This window comes from Leuciscus leuciscus (genome assembly GCF_965113295.1).
Source record: "Leuciscus leuciscus genome assembly, chromosome: 13".
Taxonomy (NCBI): Eukaryota; Metazoa; Chordata; class Actinopteri; order Cypriniformes; family Leuciscidae; genus Leuciscus; species Leuciscus leuciscus.
This window is the reverse complement of record NC_138737.1, coordinates 8,071,888-8,091,776: the sequence shown is the minus strand read 5'-3', so window position 1 is coordinate 8,091,776 and position 19,889 is coordinate 8,071,888. Positions and strand designations below refer to the sequence as shown.

The 19,889-nt window shown below is 38.2% G+C and overlaps 1 protein-coding gene across 3 annotated transcripts in view; it reads left to right on the top strand.

Annotated features, from left to right (window-relative positions):
* LOC309511937 (N-acetyllactosaminide beta-1,3-N-acetylglucosaminyltransferase 3-like) overlaps positions 1 to 19,889 on the top strand; it is a 112,540-nt gene that overhangs the window by 85,471 nt on the left and 7,180 nt on the right. For 2 of the 3 annotated variants that reach the window (XR_014210826.1, XM_082187316.1), the window contains exon 1: positions 10,961 to 11,114. The exons of the other annotated variant lie outside the window; for it this stretch is intronic. The gene's annotated coding sequence lies outside the window, so the exon portion shown is untranslated. Of the gene's footprint in view, positions 1 to 10,960; positions 11,115 to 19,889 lie in introns of those variants that run through there. 3 annotated transcript variants of the gene reach the window in all.

The following is a 19,889-nucleotide window of genomic DNA, read 5'->3' as shown; positions in this document are numbered from 1 at the left end:
TCTACTCCAGGTAGAATAGCATACATTTATGTTCGTACTTTATTTGAATTATATATCAATACTTTATAGTATCACAACCTACATAGCGAGCAAACAATGTTTGGGTAAATAACGGAGTGAGAAGCAGACGGAGGCGGAGCTGGGAGCTCAACACACTGCCACTCCAGGCAGCTGCGCAGCTTGTCTCCTCTTCTGCTGCAGTTCTCCCCAGAGTCAGAAGTTTACATGAAAACACTGTATATTTCCCTCCATTGTCAAAATCTAACACCCGCGAAAACACAGATCGTTAGCGCCTATTTTACCGCAATGTTATGCAAATTAGCTCGCGCACGCTCTTACATTAAGTACAGGATTGTTCTCAGTTTAATGCACATCTTAATGATTGAAAATGACTTATTTTAAAAACGTAATTCAAAGACTGAATGTCTAGTTTGGCGGTTAGTGTACCCTGTGATTCTATAGTCTGCATTTATTTTAAACAGACAAATAATCATCAATTATCTTGTACTTTTGACAATAAAACAAAAATATATTAATCAGAGTGTGGCTTATTTTGTTTACATTTTAAGTGTTTTTATGATAAAAATGCAATACCCCACCCATTGGTATCACTATGGTATTTGGTACGGGGGCCCAGCAAGATGGTTTGTACCCAGGGCCCAAAATTTGGTGCTACGCCCCTGAGTGTAGGCTACACACACCGGCGGCTGCGACGCCCAGCAACGGCTCAGGACCATGTTCAAAATCCTGCCGCGACACAGAGCGTCATTTACATCGTTTTATATTAACTTTACATTATATTTGTCTCAAATCATCGTAAATGATTTCACCCTGTGCTGCAATATACATTTAATTTTACATTAATTTACAGAAATCAGCTGCTTGAATGAAAATTGCTGATGTTATCGGATTTTCAGGTGATATTCTCAATTCATTCAGTTAACGGACGCTCTGAGGTAAAGTGTTCAGATCACAGACTCAGCAACTATTATTTAATTGTACAGTGTAATCATAACATAGTACAGACATTATCTCAATTCCATAATGTCCTTAAACAATGATATTGCTGGCCATAAACTGAGACGCGCGTGCGTGTGCGATACCTCGAGTTGTCATAGACGCGACGCGGCTAATATTTTACTAGTCATGGAATGGGAAACGCATCATTAACTGTTAACAGGGGGTTTCTGTGTTCATATATTAATAAAGGGTGATTATTAAAATTAAGAACCCCGTTTTCTTTACTCATCTTATTTTTGTAAGTGTATTTGCACTTGATTTTTTTATTCAAATCTGCTATCTGCATGACTTTATTGGCGCCGGTGCAACAATAGGTTTAAGAGCTTTTCAGTTCTTCAGGAAACCTTCAGACAGTGTTTTGCTTAAGTTTGAAACCAGATAAACTTCACATGCTTGTCTTCCTTCACAAGAATTTTTCATAGATTGAGTACGCAAGAAGTAAAAAATGCATGTGCCTTGTCTATCAGTATCCTTATGTTTGTTGGGTAAAAAAGAAAAACTATATAAACAAAGTAAAAATGTGAATTTTTACTTTGTAAAATTCAAATTAATAGACCCCCCCAATAGATTCTATAGATATCGCAATATATCAATATCGTGAATTCTTTTGGCCACAATAACCGTGGTGTGAAAAATCTAACATCGTGACACAACCTTATTTATTACTTAATAAATAGTAATAAAAACCCTAACCACAACCTTTTATTACTTTTGTGAACATTTTATCACAAACACTTGTTTGCAGCAAACAGAAATAAAGAGTTAAATTCAGAAAACCAGAATACACTGTGGTGGAGGAGTTGGCTCTGAGTAGGCAATAAGGGACGGCCGATTATGGATGGGATTACAGGTGCTGTACAATCTGACCCTGGTGCTGGCTCCTCTAAGCAAGTAACACTGGGTACGTGTGCAATACATTACTACTTTTTTTAAGTTTTAAATATGGCTGACTGTATGTTCTGCAGTAGAGGGAAATACAGTGTCCCTGTTGAAGCCAGCACACATACACACAGTCTCCCACACAGAGGTCAGTATGCAGCAGACAGAACACCAAACATAACCTGCTTTACAACAGTTATGCTTTACATTGGCCTATTTTTTAAATTTTTTTATTAGGGTGGAGGAAATGATGAAGACACTCTGTCTGTGTGTTCTCAGACAGTTGCTGATGTGAATGCACTGGGCTTTTTATTATGTCAAACATTTGAATGTGTGGCATAAAAAAGGGACTGGCCCTTACACATCTCTTTTATTGTAAGATTTTTCACAACCTGCCCCAGAAACTGAGGCCTCTACCTCAATGGGCTTCAGAAGAAATGTGTACAAGGTAAGGATTTAAAACCCTTGACATAAATTACAGTCAGTCCTGTGTTTGTAGGAAGTCAAGGAACTTTGTGATTTGATGAGCCTCCAGAAAACTTGTAATGATCATGTTTGTGGTGGAATTATGTTTCAGGTGGAAACAGACTCAGTCAGGGCCCTGTACAAAAGGAGTCTTGAACTAGACTGCACACTAAGGGAGACTTGAACTAGACTGTTCACTAAAGGAGCTGGACTGTGAGCTGAGGAGGCTCCAAAAAAAATTTGGAGATCAAACAGCTGGATAAAACTGATCTCAGTATGTGAACTTATTTAACCAAGTAACACTTTAGTATGAATATTTATTAATGCAACTTTCTCTTGCTCTCTTTCTCCCTCCCATCCCACAAAACCAATAAAACAGTTTGAGACCTATCTGCAGTTTCAATGTGCTTTTATTAAGTGTAATATTGTATGGTGATTGCATCTACATCTGCACCAGCTGGGTGGTCATGTGTGATCGGGTCAGTTTCATCGGGGAGAAGCTGGTTTTGGGGTGTTTCTCGCTCCTTTCTACTGGTGGCTATATTGTGCAGAATGGCCCATGCAGCCACTATCTGTGATGCCCGCTCTGGTGACTATTAAAGGGATACTCCACTTTTTTGGGAAATAGGCTCATTTTACAACTCCCCCAGAGTTAAACAGTTGAGTCTTACCGTTTTCGAATCCATTCAGCCGATCTCCGGGTCTGGGGGTCCCACTTTTAGCATAGCTTAGCATAATGAATTGAACCGTACAAGACCATTAGCATCTCTCTCAAAAAAATTAAAGAGTTTCGATATTTTTCCTATTTAAAACTTGACTCTTCTGTAGTTACATCGTGTACTAAGACCGACGGAAAATGTAAAGTTGCGATTTTCTAGGCTGATATGGCTAGGAACTATACTCTCATTCCAGCGTAATAATCAAGAAACTTTGCTGCAGTACCATGGGTGAAGCAGGCGTAATGATATGACGCAGCGCATGCCGCCTGATAATAGGCTACCGAGCTGGGGACTATTATCAATTCTGAGTTTGTCAAAAAAAAAAAAAAACTTTCTATATTAGTTGTCAAAATAAATAATTGCAACAGTTCTATCATACCTAAATTAAAAAGGAAAAAATCCCCATGTGAAAGAATGTGAACAAGGCGGAAGTCAACAGCACATAATGTAAAATATGATGTTTTTCATAATGTAATGTTGCCAGAATGTAAAATAAGTTATTTTATGGATTTAAAAATTATCCATTTTTGTTTGTCCTTTACAAATCAACGCAAAATGAATGCCTATCGTCTAGTACAAATGCACAGTGCTCACATTTATTTGGACATTAAAACATTACATATCAGTTTGTGCCTTATTTTGTGATCTCACATAGCAGAATATTTTAATCCAGACACATGTGACGCATATATAACAAATAGATGCATGCAGGTTTGACAGCTTTAATCGCCTTTTTGATTCTTACATGAGCAACCCACCAGCTGAGAAAGATTGACTGTATTACTATGTGCATATCACTGTCTGATGTCCTGCTGAAGCTCATTCGGCACTTGCACCTTTCTGCACTCGTTTGACTTGTTTTGACTGCCACGTCTCCTTGTTTTAGTGAGGTTAAAACCTGCCTCATCCACAAAAAGCAGCTCATGACCCATGGCATCTGCCTCTTGCTCCATCACTCTCTGGACAAGACAAAACAAATGCAGCACAGCAGGCCAATGCACAGCACTACAGTATGCACTTCCAGATTCAGTACCAATGCTACTATAGCTTACCTGCACATAGTCATATCGCAGTTGTTTTACACGTTCACTGTTTCTTTCAAAAGGGACTCTGTATTTGTTTCATGTGGATTCTGTTGCGGGCAAGTACACGACTGTTATGACTAACTCAGGGCCATAACAATAGATAGGAGACCATGCCACAAAAAGTTTATTGTGTATCTAACACAAATTTAAACAACAGAACCAAATGGAGTGTGAATGTCAGTATCAGTAGTGTAGGGCAGTTGCATGGATGTGTTGTGTGCGGGTGCAAGTGTTGAGTGTAAAAATAAAAGACAAACTTAAATAAACTTAAATGTGCATATGTGTAAAGTCCTGGCGTCCCGAAGCAATGTTTGTGCTTTTAGTTTTGCAAACTCAGTGAGTGGTTTTGCTATAAGTATTAATAGTTTTAGAAATTGTGCTATAAGAATCACGGTTAGGGTTTAAGCATTACAGAAAAAACTGTAATGGATAATGAATACCAAATATAATAAAAAAATAAAATAAAATAAAAAATAAAATATATATATATATATATATATATATATATATATATGTATCCTGTGAAAGGAGAATGTATGTGTGTGAGAGTAGAAGTGTATGTATGTGAAAGGAGAATGTATGTGTGTGTGAGAGCAGAAATGTATGTGAAAGGAGAATGTATGTGTGTGTGTGAGAGTAGGAATGTATGTATGTCAAAGGAGAATGTATGTGTGTGTGTGAGAGTAGGAATGTATGTACAGTATGTGAAAGGAGAATGTGTGTGTGTGGTGTGTGCGTATAGAAATGTATGTATGTGAAAGGAGAATGTAAGTGTGTGTGTGAGAGTAGAAATATATGTATGTGAAAGGAGAATTTATGTGTGTGACAGTAGAAATGTATGTATGTGAAAAAATGCTGGGTTGTGTTAACCCAATGTTGGGTCAAATATGGACTAACCCAACGTTGGGTTAAAAATTCAATTTAAAAATGGACAAACCCAGCCGTTGGTTTACATTTTTAATGTAACCAATGCAATTTGTCCATTTTTAAATTGCATTTTTGTCCATTTTTGATTTTGTCCAAAATGCAATTTGTCCATTTTTAAATTGCATTTTTTAACCCAATGTTGGGTTAGTCCATATTTGACCCAAAATTGGGTTAACACAACCCAGCAGTTTTTAGAGTGGAGTATGTGTGTGACTGAGCATCACTGCCTCATACTGCCCAAGAAAAGCTCGAATAGCCGTCATCCTGACAACCCATCTGTTAGGGCATAAGGGCTTCAGTGTTTTGATGTTCCCATGTTCTGATTTGGCAATCTCTTTAAAGACCGTTTTAAACTTGCCTGACTGGTTGAAGAGGGTTCCAAGTTTGTGGACCAATGACAGTGCATCCATAACCACACAGGATGAACTGCAGGCAGCCTATGTTACAAGATTTACGCAATGTGGGCCACAATGGACATAGAGGGCAAGAGGCTGAATCTCCTTGATTCCACCAGTCTTGCCAGACATGTTTGCAGCTCCATCGTACGTTTGCCCATGGAGACCAGATAGCGGCAAATTCATTCTCTGGAGGACATCAATGGCAACCCTAGCCAGATTTTGCCCTGTGGTCGAAGACACTTCATAAAGACCGACAAACTCTTCATGAGGTATTAGATCATGGTCCACATACCGGATGCAGATTGACTCCTGCTCTACCCCTGCAACATCTTGGGTGCCATCCATGATGATGGAGTATTGGAGTGTCGGCAAGTTCCGCACAGCAGATGCTATCTCCCGCACAATGTTTAAAGACAGGATCTGCAAAATCTCATTTTGAATTTGAGGGCTGAGAAAATTCGATCTCCTCTCTATCCAACTCTCCAGTCCCTCAACATCCTCTGACCTGAGACGAAGGAGCTGCCTGAAATTTCCCTCACTGTTTCCATGACCGCGAATAGCAGTACCTTGTCTAGCAAGAAACTGCAATGAGCCAACAATTTTTAGCAGATGAGACCTTGCCTGCTGTTGCTGAAGAGCCTTTGCTGATGATAACTGTGTGTCTATTGATTTTGCCTGATGTGTGTGTATTGTTATGGCCACTTTGTGTGCTTGAGACATTTCATGTGATTTACATTTTTCTATTGATTTTTTTTCCAGTTTTGGAATCCTGTAGATACAAATGACTGATCTACACTTTTAGCAAGGGGACTTGTCTGATTTTTAAATGCTTTCATGCAATAGAAACAGAGTATACCTCTCACATCAGGACAGTAGTGTAGCCATGTGTGGTTCTTGTACCATCTATCCTGGAAACTAAGTGTCTTGTTTGCAAGCTGCTGCTGAATGATACATCCTGCCTCAGGTTGATATGGCCTTTGATGCTCTGTCTGGCTGACCTGCTCTGAAACCCTGGCCTCTCTCCAATTCTGGCTGCTCTATAGAATGTACACGAAATAACACAAATCAAACTCAATAAATTGTTATCATAAAAAGCCACTTTACTTAGAAAGGCAATCTTTGCATGTAGGGCCCTTTGATGTCCGCGAAGCAGTAAACACAATGCAGTAAGGCGGAAATAATAAAAATGGAATCAGCTGTTAAATGTGGAATATCACAGAATCTGCCAAAATTGGAATTTGAAAAAAAAAAAAAGGATTTCAAAGGGCCCTATGTAGCTTATCATTATAAAGCTTCAGCGATAAACTCATTTTACATTCAAATATATATAATCATAAGAACAACTAGTTCAATTAGCTGGACACAGTACCAATGTATTCTGTTATCCTACACAAATGAGCATTCTGTCATATTCCCATTACCTGTTTCTCACTTGGCCCTATCTCTCCCTGTTCTGTGGTCTCTTCATCTCCTGTCTAGGAAAGTAACAAAGGTTTGAGGACACAGAACTGGTTTCAATGCAAACTCTGATGACATGCCGTTGGTCTAATTTTACTGATCTAAAGTGCTTTTACTATGTGAATCTGTTGGATGCTCATCTCTGTGTGAACATTTTGACTAATGTTGCTTCTACATAGTTTATGGACACGTATCAATGGTACATTCACACACTCTTGGCTGTTCATCAGCTTTGATAGCATATAGCTTGTTTGCTAACATTTGCCTGTTTTACACAACATAAAATTAGATAGTTTGCTTCTAAGTAGGCTATATTCGACAGTTTCAAAATACAACAAAACTGGTATAAAAAGGTATAAATAATAATATAATAAAGTATAATAATACTACTACTAATAATATATTTTTTAATTATTTTAATAATATTTGTATTATTATTAGCCTACTAATAATAATAAAAAATGTAATAAGTAATAATATAATAAAGGTATAAATGTATAATTGTGTGAAATGTATAATGAAAATTGGCTAGCAATTTCGACAAGCAAATACCAAGAAATAGGTTGCAGCAGTTTGTCTTTCGACTACACTTGCAAAATCCGCGATGGGACTGAGCTCGAATAGCTTCAGCATCAGCGACTTTTTATTGTATGAAATCGCTGTCAATCAAAAGGCAAGGCAAGGCAAGTTTATTTATATAGCACATTTCATACACAATGGCAATTCAAAGTGCTTTACATAGAAGAAATTAAAATAATAAAAAGAAATAAGAATAATTAAAACAGTTTAGAAAAATAAAATGAAATACAGTACAGTACAGTCGGACGAACAGTGGCACAGTGCTCATTCAGTAAATGCATAGCTAAACAAAAGTGTTTTAGAGATATATGTTTTGGAGATGAAAAGGAGATGCAGCCTTTCAACAGCCCCTCCAATCATCACGCAGAAGCCCGGAGTCCAGGCCAGCCCACTCCTCATTCACCCCCAGAGACGCTGAGCGTCCGTGGGCGGGACATAATCACAGCATTTATCCAATGACCGTCTAGTTTCGAAGCACTGAAAAAAACTGGAAAAAATCCAAGTCCAGGCACTCAGTAGGTTACGAAAAAGTTAAAAAGCCTTTATAAATTAGTAGAGGGCTAAAACATTGAAGATAAAAACACCAACGCGTATCGGCCCCCTGGCCTTCATCAGGGTGTTGGTAACAAACAGACAAACACAAGCAGTACTTATAATTGCATTGGTTTCAGGTGTGCCACTCTGGCACTTGCAACAATTTTTGTGGCCACTAGAGAAAAAAGTTAAAGTCATGCCTGATGTCAGAGGTTACGTCATACAAGTACAAGGCAAAATAAGAGATCTCCAAGTGGAAAAACATCACTTCAAACAACTAGTGTACTCCACACAATATGTGAAGTCAATAAGTATAAATAGGGGTAATGTTATCCCTCATAATTCTAATTTCATAGACAAGATGGTTCAAAACAAAATTAACAAGAAATGAGCATTACATTCACAAACAGCAATACACTGTATCTATTGGGACACAACAATTACAGAAAAGGTGAGAGGTCAAAATCCTCATTGAGACCTGGATGCCTGGTGGCCCTCAAGGAATAGATCCAGTATGTCTCCCTTTGTTTAAGGCGTTTGATTATATCCCCACCCCTGGCATCAAGGCGAATAGCCTCAATGCCCACTACTCGTAAGGTCGAATCCCTCCCATGTTTAGCGTCTATATAATGTTTGGCCATTGGATAATTAATATTTCCAGTCCGGATGGCATACCTATGCTCAGCTACCCTGTCTCTTAGTCTCCTTTTAGTGAGGCCTACGTAAAAACAACCACAAGTACATTCTAAACGATAGACAACATGGGTAGTATTGCAATTTATAAAACTGTTAACAGTGTACGTCTTATTGCTAAAAACATCAATAAACATATCAGTTTTAGTCATATTTTCACAATAATTACAATTGCCACACTGAAAAAAACTGTTCAAAGCAGCCCCATTGAAGTCAATGGACGCTGGGCTTCAACAGGGAAATGCACTGTGACGCTACGGGAATGTTTGAGAAGGAAATCGAGTCAGCCGACCTGCTCTATATAACTGATTCTGAACTTACTCGTCTTTGAGATGAACGTTTTCTAACGCATTTTTAGTCAATAAAATGTTAACACAATAGTAGCCTACATATATGACCATACATTTTTTGACATTATAGGGGAAGCCGAACTTCCCTTGCAGTCTTAAAGAAATCCCCACGGATATCATGCCTGTGAAGTAGCCTATACGCTGAGTTTCGGTTCATTTATGAGACGCGCTCTAGTTCACGTGCACTGTAATATCGCGCCGGGCCGGCTCCATGTCCTAAATATATTGTCTGCTATATTTGCTTCTCATTTATTAATATGTCTTTAATATTCCCCACTCTATATGTCTCCCGATATTGTGCATCTAATGATCCTATCTTACTCATGCTGTTCACTTTTCATATAATCAACATAGATAAAATAAAAAAATAACATTATATTATTTATTTATAATGGCTAGGTTAAAAAACAGATATTATATTATGTATAGTTTGTGATATAGCTCACTTTTCGGCAAAAGCTCTGTTGGCTTTTATTATTTGAGAAATAAAAACTTGTGTTAAAGTTATGCAAATGGTTAATTATTTGTATCGAGTCAAGTCTTTAGATTGATTTTAGCCATTAGATTGAAAAAATTGACATTTCATAAATAAACGCAGTTTATCACTCAGAAGGTGATAATGTGAAAGTGACGTGTATTAATGTGGGTTTGAAAGTAGAACAGTATTTAAATGACGATATTAAAGTTTTCGTCTGAGAAAGAATGTGAACGCAGTGCTAAAGAAAGTGAAAAGAACGTGTGAGTAAATGAGGGAGAAAAGAAAGTTAAAGGAAAGTTGATAGATGGAAGTCGTAAGAAGATTGAAGGTTAAAAGAAGGTTGAAAGATTTAAGTCTTAAGGAAATCCTTTGAAGGAAAGATCTATAATAATCTTTTTTTATTTTTTAAAAGTACTGTATTTTATTTTATTTTTCTAAACTGTTTTAATTATTCTTATTTCTTTTCATTATTTTAATTTCTTCTATGTAAAGCACTTTGAATTGCCATTGTGTATGAAATGTGCTATATAAATAAACTTGCCTTGCCTTGCCTTGCCTTGCCTTGCAGTTGAAAATGGCCTTTCTTTATATGCAAATGTTCTTTGAGTATCATTTGTGAAGGTAAAGCATGTACTCACTATACTCATAATTACAAGAAGAAAACTGCTCTTAAACTGGATGTGTGACAGGCTGTGGAATGGGGTTTGGCTGAGGAAAAATGTTCAGTCAAAAGATTGTTTTTTTTTTTTTGCTTTACCCACTGATCTATATAATGACATTATATATAGATCAGTGGCTTTAACCCCTGATTCAATGCTTGTTTTCTGAGAATAGTTTTCTCAGGGAACCATGGGTTAGATTAGTAACTGAAAAGTTCTTAGTTACTGGTTGAAGTACAATTTAGACCATATCTTGCTTATTTTGTTCTTTTGTTAGGTAAGCACATGCTATGTCAAACATGATGTCAAACTGGTAACATGTAATTTAGCAAATTTGTTGCTAAGCCCAAAAAGTCTGTGTCCTGTAACATGTCATGCAACACATTTCATTCATGAATCTTTACAGGAGTTTTGAAAAAAGTGAAAGGTCCACAAACTATATTGTTATAGTTTGTTTATACTGGTTCTGACCTGGTTTTGCTTAAGGACCCAGATTTTATATTTTATGGCAAAACACAATTGAATATAGTAGCCTACAAAAGTAAACAAAAATGTCCATAAAACTGATGTTTTGAACAGTGAAATGGATTTGATAAAATATTAAACGATTAACATTGACAGGCTGAAAAGGCCAAAAAATCATGTTAGGTAGGCAGCAGATCAGGTTTTGAGACACTGCCTTATTTTTAAACCACATTCCTCTAGAGACAGCAGTAGCTAGATGCTCCACAGTTCATTTCCTCATTAGGATGAAAGAGTTTCAGCAGTGAATACAGCGATGGTGTTAAAGCGTACAGTATTTTGACATGAACAAAAACTCAAATGTTAGGCTACTTTTGACGTCATCCGAAGAAGCTAATTAACGGCCAGGTAAGATAATAATAAATAAAAAAAGATAACTGAACAATTTACTGTTTTTTGTTTTGTTTTTGTTTTTTCAAAGATAGTTAAAAATATCAATATTTTTATTTTAAATGCGTTTAAATGATTTTGGGTTGACCGTTGCTCTAAGAAAATTAAACTAATGCGACGACAAGATGTGTTGCGTAGCCTGCTAGGCTCTTTTATCGACATTATGATGATTCTTAAGCAATACGTTGCGATCGACGCTGTGCTGTGTTGTGTTGTGAATGGCTGTCACGGCTGAAGGTCGTCATAGGCACACTTTTATAAAATGGTTACCACTCAATACAATCATTAAAGCCAAAAACATATTTCAAATTAGGCTACTGTGATGAATGCTGGGGATTTATCTTTTTGTTTGGCTTTGGTTCCGCCCATCTGAACCTTTCTGCAGCACTTTTTTTGGAGGACATTTAAGAGAGGAGAGGTGAGAGAATGGGGGCTCAACAGTGGTGAACGTGACTAGCTTTCCGCGCCCGGCAAAGAAATGGGGACGCTTGGTGTTGCTCGAGACCGTTAGGGTTTGTCTAGCCTGGTTCTACCAGACTCTCGTACATTTCATTTGTACAGATATGCTGCGTTCCAGTCCACTTTTAGACACGCACTCGCGAACTTCCCTAAGCACTTCCTTCCCCTCGGCTCGGGGGAATCCCCGCCCGCCGCCATTTTGAAGTGTGTTCCACTTCGTGAAGTGGACGAGGGAAGTTTAGATGGACAGACCCTCGTTCCCTCGATTTTGACCGAGGGAGCGAGTCTACTTCATATGTATAATATAATAATAATATAATAATAAAAAAATTACAATGCAACACAGAGAAATTAACAAACTATCAATAGCACAGTCACTCCCAGAAAAATAGAGGAATATATCCTTCAATGAAAAGTTTAAATCACATTTGACAAAATGAGAAAGATAAAGACCCAAGCTCTGCCAAAGAGGCTTAACCTGATTACAGTGGTAGAATAAATGAAGCAAAGTTTCTTTCTCAACTTTACAAAATACACAAAGGTCAGAGATATCAACAAAAGAGGAAATTTGTGAGTTAGTTGGGTAAACATGATGAATAATCTTAAAGTGTACCTCTCTTATTTTATTGGACATACAATATTTCTCAGGGAGTAACCACACTTTCTTCCAGTGAATACAGTCAAAAAAATTATTCCAGAAAAATGTACATCGAGGGGATGTGTAAACAGTGTAATGTAACAATAACTTTATAAGTTTACTATTACATTTTTTATCAAGAATACTAACTCCATCCAATAAATGTTTGGCCAAAATAATTTTTCTCTCATTAAAGAAAAGGTGTGTTTTAAATAAATGCACATAACTTGGAGACAAAGCTTTGATGACAGAATTGAAAGTTCTAGCAGGCAGAGGAAAATTATACAAAGTCATAAATTCTTCATATTCCAATATACTGCCATCATCTTTAAATAAATCCAAAACAAAAACAATACCTCTATCATACCACTTAGCCATAAAAACTGATTTGTTTCGGATTAAAATGTTCAAATTATTCCACAGAATTTCTTTATGAGGAGAAAAATTGTGCACATAAAACAATTTCCAAGCAAGTAAAACTTCTTGGTGAAATTTGGAGAGAGAAATAGGTAATTTAGAAGGAATGAAATTACATTTTAAAAGAAACTCTAAACTGCCTAATCTACTAAATATGGCATTGGGGATATAGTACCAAATTGAGCCATTAGCCTACTACAAAGACATTTTTTTAACCAACTAATTCTGAAAGAGCTGACTAATTCTTTAAAGTTTAACACTTCCTATCCACCCTCAGAACGTCTATTAGACAAAACAGATTTCCTAACTTTATGAGATCTGTTCTTCCAAATAAAATTCAATAAGATTTTGTTAATATCATCACAGATTTTGTCACTAACAAATAAAGATAAAGAAGGATAAACACAATGAGACAAACCCTCTGCCTTAGAAATAAGTACTCTCCCATAGATTGAGAGATCACGTTGTAGCCAAAGATTAAAGATGGTTCTAGTTTTCTTTATTTTAGGTGAAAAATTAAGTTGTTGGCGGAGCAATCTATCCTTAGTAAGGAAAATCCCCAGGTACTTGATACAATCTTTAACAGGTATATTGTGCAACATTGATTGTTGAGTGTCATAAAGACAGAATAATTCACATTTTGATACGTTTAAGTATAAGCCTGAAGCTTCAGAGAAAGAATTAATAATATTGATACACAAGGGAATTTGACTTTGGTCTTTAAGAAATATAGTTGTAGGCCTATCATCAGCTAGTTGAGATATTTTAAATTCTTTACTAAATATAGAGATACCTTCTAAACTGGGATTTTGTAAAATTACGATTGATAACAATTCAACAGCTAGCAGAATATAGTCCTATCTATAATCAATAGAAAATTAAACTGAATATAGGCTAAATAAATGGATAGTCCTGCAGCACGGATTTTTATTGCAGATAATATAACAAATAAATAATTATTGATAGGCCTATTTGTTAAAAGGGCTTTGTGTTTCATTTATTTGGCTATAGTCTACTGTCATCTGTCAGTTATGAAAAAAAAAGAATGAACGAATTAATTAAAACGAATTAAATTAATAAATAATAATATTGACGCACATGCTTTTCTGTCTCATTATTGCAACATCACTCTCTAATAACTGCATTAATAACTACATAATGAATGTAATTTGATACTTATGACTGATCATGCCCAAACGCGTGTTCAGCGCGTTCAGTCTGTGTTCAGTTCAAAGTCGGTGTTTAAAATCGGCTGCAGTCGATGAAAACAGTCAGAGAATGTGTCAGCGAGTCGTGTGTTAAAGGCCAATTTATACTTCTGCGTCGGGTGCGCGTAGAAGGTACGGCGTAGCATACGCATTGACGTGTACCATACGTCGTACCCTGACGCGCACCTCCTCAAAAATGTAACTACGCGTCGCGGTGCCGCGGACCGCAAGATCTGTGATTGGTCGGCTGGATAGCATCGCGTTTCCTCCTACGCATTTCCGGAATGATCTTCTGCACTCCATTTTTAAATTCCGAAGATCAGTGAAGAGCCATGGAAATAGACCAAGTGACCGAGAGATTGCTTGAAGAAGTGCGGAAATACAGCCATCTGTATGACTCCTTCAGTCGCCATTGCTCGTAGAAACCTAAACTCAAAACAGCCGCGAGGAATGTAAACACAGTGGAACATTAAAACCTACCCGCGCCAACTAGCGTTTCGGCGGTGTAACTGCAGAGCAACACAGACATTCGCAGAAGTATAAATGCTCACGACGGCGTCGCCTACGTGCGTAGCCTACGACGTAGGCTACACTACGGCGTACACTCGACGCAGAAGTATAAATTAGAACTCCAACTCAAACTGACGCACTACATCAACGTCATCGTTCTCAGCCACTCCCTCTGTTCGCTGATTGGTCCTACAAAAAATTGGTTTCTGGAAACCTAAAGCCCTCATTATGCTTCTGCGTCAACTCCACGGCGTAGCTACGCCGTCACTCCAACGGCGTCGTGACCGTTTTATGGTTCTGCGTCGGGTTGCGTTGCATCGCGGTGCATTTCACCGCCAGAACGCTAGGGGGGTGGTGTGGTTCGCGAATCTCTTTCCTAGTTTGTTTTGGTTCCATGCGCCGGTTCCGCTTTTTCATTTCCGACAATGGCGAGCGAAAGAGAGAGAGTGTTGTCGCAGCTGGAGCTAATCAACGTTGAACAACAAATGATTTTATTGCAAATGTTTAATCGTAGAAGAAAAAGACGTCAGCGAAGGTGGTCTGTACGACCAGTGCACGAAGACAGGGGAAGGATTGGCGAATTTGTTACGGTTGTTCGACCGCTGAGGGACTTGGACGAAGAAATGCACTTTAAGTATTTTCGGATGTCGAAAGGTCGATTTGACGATCTTGTTCATCGTTTAAAGCCGTTAATACAGCATCAGACTACACACAGTATGCCTATTGACCTCGCTCAGAGACTGGCAGTGACTTTAAAGATTTTATCTTCGGGTGCAAACCAACAGATCACCGGGTTGGGCTACAAAATGGGTTCGACCACGGTGCCATGGCAGGATAATGTAGTGTCCCGTGGCAGACTTGGTTAATTACTTGATATCCATGATGTACCCGTGAACATTGTATTGTAAATAAACAACAAACTTTTTTTCAAAACAAACATTGATTTGATTGATTGAAGTTTATTTCTAGCAACAACAAAAAAAGAAAAGAATATATATAAATATATACATATACACTACCGGTCAAAAGTTTTAGATCGGTAAGATTTTTAATGTTTTTAAAAGAAGTCTCTTCTGCTCACCAAGGCTGTGTTTAGTATATAAAAAACAATAAAACAAAACATATTTTATGACAATTTAAAATGACTGTTTTCTATTTTAATATATTTTACTCCGGAAATGATGTATAATCTGACCAATCACAGCCCCTGCAGTCTGCGTCACCGCGACGCGTAGTTACAATTTTTTGGAGGTGCACGTCAAGCTACGGCGGAGGGGTCGCGTCGAGGTTCGCGTCGACGCAGAGGGGTCCGCGGGGGTACGCCGTCGATTCGACGCAGAAGCATAAAACAGGCTTAAGAATAGGCTTGTTTGAGATGCGCCTTGCCTCGCCTGAAATGTAGCGAGAGTAGGCGGCTGCAGCAGGGGCGATTCCAGGATTTTATAAATGGGGGGGCACAGGGGGGACCAAGAACCAGTCAGGGGTGGGGGGCCAATCAGAAAATTCAACTGAAAATAAATACTGGTTTAGAAAATATTAAGCACGATTTCCAAAATCTTGTGCAATGCCAAGTGCTCTAATATAGATGGTATTAAATTTTTGTGTTTTGCATGGATTAGATAACACGGTTCTGTTCCAATAAATAATAAATAAAAATCACACAGACATTATTTAGTAATTTAACATTATTTTATTTACTTTACTTTTTGCATTACTTTATTTTCAACACAAAAATTAAATGTGTGTGTGTGTGTGTGTGTGTAAACATTCTCAGCATGAAATGTGCCTGTTCCTGTGGGTTAACTGCACCATCACATGTGTAACGCCGCCTTCACACTGGCAGTTGAAATCAGCTCCGTAATACGCAATACGCCCCCAGCGGACGTCGTACTACACCGTTGAAAAGCTTCGGAAGCGAGTAGAACAAAAATGGCGGAGAGATTAACGGTTGATTTTGTCAGTGTCAGAATGTACAATTCTGTATGATCTCTCTGATGAGGATTATAGATACATTAATCGGAAGGCTGCTGCGTGGAGGAAAGTTCCCTAGGACGTTGATATGTCAGGTCGGCTAAATGTGATATAGTGGTATATAGGGCTTTTAATTGTATTAAATGCCCTAATAACGTTGGAAAATCATGAAAATAAAAAAAATTCATTACAACTTATCGTTATAAAATCATTATTTATTTTATTAAAAGTTAAGAATTCAGGTTTGTTTATCAGTACCATAGCAACGCTAACTTCCGCTGGAATTGTCGGATAGGAACCGTCCGTAGCCTTTCGCAAGAGTTCAATTTTTTGAACGCATCCGGATGACCAACGGACACGATTTTTTTCGCACCGCAGTCGTTCGGACCCGGTTCGCACCCATTCGCATGCGGTCTGCGAATCTCCATAGGAAATGAATGACTTCCGGTCGTTTCGTAGCCGTATCGGAGCTGATTTCAACTGCCAGTGTGAAGGCGGCGTTATGCTCTGCCTCAGAACAGCTGTATCCTGCGTTTTTTTGTGCTGGCTACCAAATAGTCTGATAAACTCATCCATGTCCAGGGACTTGGCTCTCCGTGACTCTACACTTAACCCTTTTCCACCAACAAGAACCGGGTGCTGGTTCAGAGCTACCCCTTTTCCACCAACAAGAACCGGGTGTTGGTTCAGAGCTAGAGCTATTGCCAGTTCGGAGTTGGTTCGACTGACGAGCTTACAAGAACCGGTTTGCGTTTCCACCGGCCAGAGAGCCACAACAGAGCTATATCTTACGTCACTGCATACGTATCATGTTGCCCAGCAACGCGCGTGCGGCAGCGCCAAACACAAACACACCAAACTTGTTCGAGATGCATCGGCTTCTCGCAGAACGATCAGCACATGAAATCAAAGCACTGCGAAAGCGATCAAAAAGCACAAGGAGTCGTATGATCTCCAAACACTCCCGCAGCTCTGATTGGTCCACGCTGCTCCGATGCATCTCGAACAAGGCATCAACAATAATAGACGTTGCGTTACTATGGATGCTCATGGGTTTGCGAAAATAAATCGGCATCCAAACACGGCGAATCCAACGCGTTCGTGCAGCTCGCTGTAACTTACATAGACGGATATTATAATCGAGCTGCTATTAGCTCGACTAGCTGCTATTTAAAAATGGCGGTCACAAGTTTCTCTTCAGTCTTGTTGGCCACGGTAACCCCGCCCCCAGCCTCTGACGCAAGCGGTTCTTTCTTGGCTCCGTTCTAGACCCTGCAATGATTTGGTGCTACTTAAGAACCAGTTTTACTGGTTCGGAGCTGGTGCTTTGGCGGTGGAAAAACAAAGAACCGATTTGAAACTAGGCTCTGGCTCCGAACCAGCACCAGCTCTGCCTTGGAAAAGGGGTAACTGAGCACTCCCAGGTATTTCCACATCTGCATAGTTGACGATTACAGCAATTTACTAGAAGTTTAAAGAGACGCGTTTTTATCCATGTTTTCCGCCAAAATAAAAGCTTGATGCAGTTTCCGTCAAAATAAAAGATCATGTGCTTATCTCTTTCAAGATTAGAAATTAGTACAAAACTAATTATGAAAGTTTTCTTTATTTTTCAGTGCATTTGTTTTACAATATATGGCTATTAGGCTACTGTCATGAGATTGATATTATAATTATTATTATGTAGTAGTGTAATATAGACAGACACTGTTACTAAAAGAGGTTTGATTTTTTCTTTGTTTAATTTGCACACTGAATATGGGTTGGAGCTTTTAATTTCGAACCCTCAAACTGCACCAGATTGATGAATATAACATTAAAATGCACAAAATGTTCTTAGGGGGAGCATGCCCTGTATTATTTCTCTTGTATTAGTCTCTCAGGCGTCCACTACTCCAGCACAAATGAAACCAGTATATGATTTGATAGGCTAGACTTTTTTTCTAATCATTTACATATATCTACTTGTATATCTAAATGCATTAACAGGTGGTATAACTCCAATGTGTTTTTCTTTTTCTCTTTCTTTGCATTAATGAAATGTTTTTGAAATCATTCAGACAAATGAGAAAATACCATACATATGAATTACACAAGGCAAAATCAGCCTCTGACCAAAATCCCAAATATTTACGAAAAAAAAAAGATTGCTCTTCCTGTACTATAAGGACTGAGGTCCACCCACCACAGTTTTACCAAAAATCCTGTGAGAAACACTGTTATTGCTAAGCAACTAGGGGTTAAGTGTCTTGCTCAGGGACACATTGGTGTCTCACAGTGGATTCGAACCCGGGTCTCTCACATCAAAGGCATGTGTCTTATCCATTGCATCACCTTCTTCTTCGCGTTATTCCCGTCCCCGCAGTCACAGCAATTAATCACAATGGCACTGGCATTAATTAGTCCTCTTTGCGCAGCACGCTTCTCTTTGGGAATCGCAATGTCTCTTTGGGCAACACAGCTCTTAAAACCGCTCCTGGAACATGTGGCCAGCGCTCCTACACACCCAGTCCCACTATTATCTAACTGCACCGATCGACTATTTTTGACTGTCAAAATGCAAAATCTTTCTTTTTAGTAAACTCTGTGTACACAAACAATGTTCTCAATGCTCGAGTTCATGTGAAGAGCCCCTGGTGATATTTCGAGCAAAGTTTCAAGTGTTTTAAAAATAGCGATTTTTGATGCTATCATAGAAGTGCCCCATGCACTCCCATTCAAAAGGCAATTTGACTGAAAACGAAAATACAGTCAAACTTAAAAGTGGAGTTTCCATTCTAATTATGTTTTTAAACTAAAGTTTGCCTCGGGTAGATTAACAAAAATACCCTAGGTTGCATTTTGGCGAGAGTTACCCTTTAATAAAGGCCTTCTGAATTGAAGCCATGCATTTGTTTTTTAATATAACTCTGATTGTATTCGTCTGAAAGAACAATGTCATATACACCTAGGATGGCTTGAGGGTAAGTAAATCATGGGCTAATTTTCCTTTTTGGGTGAACTATAGACATACATCATTCATGAAAATACCTGAGATAGCTATCATCTGTTTGTCTTCATGTTTCATCAGTCAAAACGTCTCTATTTGCATGTTTTTATAAAGCATTTCCTGAAACGTCATAACTAGATTAAGGAATACTCCTGTCTTAATTTAAACCCTGTCCGGGAACCCCCCCCCCCCCCCCCCCCCCCCCCCCCCCCAAAGGTTTCACAAAGTTTTTCTTGCCACTATAACTTATGGCTTCCTAAAGACAAGTTTATGGGTAAATAAATGAATAATAATAAAAAAAATATATATATCAGGGCTCAACATTAAGCCTTTTCATTTGATTGTCCTTTGGTCGGTCATTCATACTCGGTCCGAGTAAAAATATTTGTTTGTCCAGGAAAAAAATTGGATTTTTTGTGTGTGTTGTGAATATAATTTATTCCGAATCAATATTCTCGTCACTGTTCAGTCAGCTTTGACATATATAAATCGGCATATTTATGATATATTAGATTATAAAGGGCATTTTCCCTAATTGTTTT